Raw genomic sequence first — 5,392 nt, 5'->3', positions numbered from 1 at the left:
CATTTAATGAGTTATTTATAAAAATTAATAAATTAATTATTGGGGTTATAAATTTATTGTAATGTTTATAACGGTAAAATACAATAAATATAGGGATATTAATTCGTGTAGGTTACAAATTTGGTTAGATACTATTAATTTTCAATTATTGTCATTGGTAATTGCATATATTTCTATTACTTGTATATTTTTTGTATATTTTATTTTTTGCTGATTTAGAAATAATAGTTGATTTGGCAACAACTTAAGTAGTTGATTCTAAAATTTTGCCAAGTAAGCGATAGTGCTAATATATTTTCTTGTCTTCCTTTTTTTGAAAGGATTGCTCTCCTCCTCTTTAATAAAGCAATTTTGGATATTAACTCTTCCCATGTTATTAACACTACAAATCCTTCTACAACAAAGAGAATAAGACATGATCAAAGAATGATAATCTATTCTAAGTACATTGTGGAAGCAATACTGCACAAGTGGAATAACAATTTGAAAAAGAGAAACACATAAATGTAAATTGTGGAAGCAGTACTCCACATGTAAAATAACAATTTATAATTTGATGATGAAATATTGCAATCGATAGTATACAGGGAGCAATAATTTTAAATGCTCATTAATTTTGGTTCTGACTGTTAGATAGAACCGTTTAAATGATATTATTTATAACAAATAAATAGGATTATTGAAAATGATATTGAACAACAGAATGAGAAGAGTAAATGGCAAAGTTGAAAATCTTTAGGAAGATACTTGGGACGAATTTCCTACGTTGGCGGCGCCGAATGGTGACGTTGGTCTGAGACCTAGAATCGAGCTCCGGCAAGAAAACCACAACAGGAGGAATGGAGTTTGCCCTGGTTTCTGCAATTTATGCAATGCGGCTCCGCCGGGGATGGACATCACGATGGACAATTTGTTTTGAGGAAAAAACAATGGCTCATAGGACCAGAAGTGGATGGAGGAAATAGGATTTTGGTACGGAAGAGGTGCCAAAAGGAAGAGGGTTTCGAGAAGTATGAGAAAGGTAATAAGTTCTTTTGCTTTTCAGAGCTTTTTTTTTGGGTAAATGTTAATTTGTGTTTTTGTTGTTTTAGAAATAAGGATTGATTTGGAAAAAGTTAAGTTGTTGGTTTTGTTTTTTGTGTTTTTTTATTTGAAAATAAAAGTTAATTTGGCAAGATTTTAGTGGTGGATTCTAAAATTTTGCCAAGTAAGCGATAGTGCTGACATGGCGTAAGTAGAAGAAGAAAAATAACTTAAAAGTAATGAGGGTAAACCTATGTACCTACTTTTATATATTAAGAATAGATTCTTTTGCTACTACCTTTTGTTTCTTGAGAATCTTTAAACGATTTTATACTTTGGTCTTATTGATACTTAGAGAAAATTTTTTCATTAATTTCTTCTACTATTTTTTATAAGCTTCCGCTAAAAATGCTCTATCTTCCTTTTGTCCCTTATTATTTTATTTTTTGAGAACTTCAAGTAACAAATCATCAATGTCTATAGTTTATCTAAAATATGCATTTGGTTTATTTCCTACTTCATCATCAATAACTTTCTGAGTATTCATACTGTTACTTATTTTTATATTCATAACAAATTTATATCATAAAATGCACCAATAATTAAAAATATGACATGTTAAAAATAAACATCAAACGATACATAAACTAATGGTCATTGTATAAACAAGTAATAATTCAAATGATACATAAACTCAAGTTTAATACAAAAATACATAATAATATAGTCTCTTAAAAAGACTTAAAACTCATTCAATAATATAATCATTCCACATTTGTGCGGCTACAGAATCTCCCAAAATTTTTCTCATTCGTCCATCTTCACTTCTAACAATTTCAACATTTGTAGAATTTCGTTCAAGCACACTATTATTGAGATTCCTTTCAACTTGTGTAATAAGTTCTTTGTATGGATCAAAATTCATTAAGAAGTTATACAGAATACAACAAGTTATAACAACTATGCTCACAATGTCTACATCATATCTAGTCATTTTTGCTATGATAGAAAATCTATTTTTCACAATTCCAAAAGTTCTTTCAATTACATTGCGCAATGGTGAATGTCTTAAATTTTTTCAGAAGGGTGTCGTAAATATTCTTTTAAATGATATCGAGTACTTCGATATAAAATGATAAAATTATACCTCAGCAGATATCCAGCATCTGCTAAGCAGAATTTACCTAAAAATAGAATTTAAACTATTTACTTAACTAATACTAGAAAAATGTTTAAAATAAAAAATTATTAGAAAATTAATACATTGAAGAACAATTTGGTTATCTTCCTTACTTAGTGCATTATCTAAAATTTGTGAATTTGAAGCCAAGCCTTCCAACCAAGGTATCACATAGGAGAATTTTAAGTCAAATATACAAGCTGTCAATACATTTATTGTCGGATAACTTTTCGTTCCTCTATATTTTGATACATCTTCTTTTGAATCTTTAATACGAATGTGTTCCATCTATAGCACTGACACAATTTTAAAAATTTTAACGAAAATTAGTGATATGACCATTTGAAAATCCAAAAAATATATATCAAAATAATAAATGAATTTTATCTTTTAAAAATGACCTTAAAATATGGATAAAACCTTTTTTATAAAGAATTTTTGATGGAACAACTATACAATTTGGTTGAACTAAAAATTAATCTTCAAAATGACGACGAGCTATTTTAGTAGATCGACGAAAAAATGAAGCACGTCTGCATGGAAGGGAAGAAGAGTGAAGGTGACGTTGGGAGGTGAAAAACTTTGATAAAAGTGAATGAGTAAAAAGAAAAGTAATTAAGTCACATGAATATTTTGGGCATTTTACATTTTAAGTGAAATACTAATAGAATGAAATTTTAAATCAGACTCAATTAGATAAGAATTGATTTTAGAAGAAAATAGTGGAATTGAATTCCATTTACACTAATTTATTTTTTTTTTTTTGTTTCAAAGGATGGAATTCAATGTGGGTGGAAATTGAATTCCAAGGATTTTCAAACACCTTGTAAATACCTATTCTTTATGAAAGTTCTCCCGCCAGTGTCTATTGCGATATGCTACTTCATAAAAAAATATATCTTATAAATGAGTAGGAAAAAAAAATTTAGTTTTTAGCTTCAAACTTAGTCCAATGTTCAAATATAGCTTTCTCTAAATTTAGTGCTCATTTCGTCGTCTATAGTAATTAGTTAAAAAATATTGTAGCAGCAGCGTAGCAACTCATGTTTTAGGAAATATTGCAGCAACAGCAATTTATGTTCTCTTTTATTTTCCTGAATTGATCAACTTTTCACAACACAGTGTGAAAGGGTAGAACGTTGAAACTGACAAGAGCTCAATGAGAAATAAAGAAGAAAGGGCATTTTTTATTGGCTTTAACAAAAATCGATCAATTTTTCAATTTGGTTCGACTGATCAATTTTCGGGTTTCGTATCAACTTTGAATCTCAGTATTTTACTTATAATTCTTGTAATCCGAATCAGATCAAGGTTGCGAGATATAAACCAATCCAATCAATAAATTGGTAAAGTGACTGGTTTAGTTCAACCAGAATTCAATGGTACGATTAAATATAAAATAAAATTATTAAAAATTTAATATATAATTTTAAATATTTAAATTTAATATTTTTAAGCAAATAAAATCCAAAATTTCACAATTTCGCATAATAAATTATCTATAATCTATCATTAAAAGTTACAAATAACTTCAAACATCAAAATTTATAACTAAATTATCCATCTTTGATCAGTTTGTGGTTGTTCCATCTTCAATATACAGCCCAAAAAAATTATCCATAAGAAATTAACTCAGAAAAAATTCAACAGAATTATTCAAATTAACCACCAACAATTATTTTAGAAAATAGCAACATTATTTCAAAAAAGAGTAAATTACCAAAAATACACTCGAATAATTTTGTCACCGACAAAAATACACCCAAATTTTGCTATCGACAAAAATGTCCTCAAATAATTTAAAAATACGACAAAAATATCCAATATTAAATATGTATTTCTCAAAAAATATTTTAGAGATTGAATTTTGATGCGATTTTTTGCAAGTATGATTAGAAAAATGAGATATTTTAATTTTTAAAATTTGGTGATTTTTCGTTAAGTATATATTTTTTGTGATTTTTTAAAAGTATTATTGGTTGTTGAAAAAAAATCACAAAAAAATATATACTTAGAGAAAAATCACCAAATTTTAAGGATAGAAATATCTTATTTTTTTAATCATGCTTGCAAAAAACTACATCAAAATAATTCAATCTCTAAGATATTTTTTGAAAATACATACTTAATGTTGGATTTTTTTTTATCACATTTTAAAATTATTTGAGAGTATTTTTGTTGATAATAAAATCCGAATGCACTTGATCTACTCGTGGCCAAAATTCTATTCTAAAAATAATAATTGACAATTTGATAATGAAACAACTAAGACTTTTTCTTCCTTTTTCAATCTTGATAAGATTTTTTTGTTTTATATATTTTTTCTATTATAGTCCTATTTAATTATTTAAATTTCATGCAAAATTGTAATTACTCAATATTCTATGATACAAATATAAAAAATAAAGTATTGTATACTTTTTATTTTAGAATAAAATTTTTTAATAACAGCATAACATATTACTCCTAAATTAAATTAGCCACTTTTATTACTTTATTATTATTAATATCTTCTTTAAATATGTTGCTCTTTCTCTATCCAACTTAGTAATTTACTAGTACGTTTATGCAGGTAAAATAAATAGAGACCATTATAAGGTGAATGTAGACTATATTTAAATGATTAATTGGTATAGCTTTATTTTTTACCCAAATAATATTTTAAATATACTTTATATTTAAGCTGTTGTATTTTTTATTTGTCTTTATTTTGCTAGTGGGCAAGAATAATTACGAAGAGAGGAGTTTTGTCAAAAAAAAATGAGTAAAAGAAGTGAAGACAGAAGATAAAATATGTATGTAGTTAGATCTTTTGTAGAACAAATTTTCACTTCATGACTAATAAGAACACTTTTTTTTTTTTGGGAGGTTTCAATTTAGTGGTAAATTTGACGAATGGATAATTAACTTTGTCATTGTTATTTAATATATAGTAGGAAGATATTCATGATAAGTGTGTCGAATGATATATGCTATATATGCTTAGCAGTATCTATTTGGTATGATTTTTAAAATGTGGACAGAGACTTTTGAGTCGGATGAAAATAGTACTTATAAGAGATTTTAACAATTAAATCAGTCTAAATTTAAAAAATATAAAAATTATAATTAAATAATATATTTTAAATTTGTATTTATTTATAAAAATGATCACTAAAATAAAAATGTTTAATTACTCTGTTGGTCTCT

The sequence above is a fragment of the Arachis ipaensis genome, chromosome B02 (assembly GCF_000816755.2).
Source record: "Arachis ipaensis cultivar K30076 chromosome B02, Araip1.1, whole genome shotgun sequence".
In the NCBI taxonomy this organism is placed as follows: Eukaryota; Viridiplantae; Streptophyta; class Magnoliopsida; order Fabales; family Fabaceae; genus Arachis; species Arachis ipaensis.
This window is presented reverse-complemented; position numbering follows the sequence as displayed.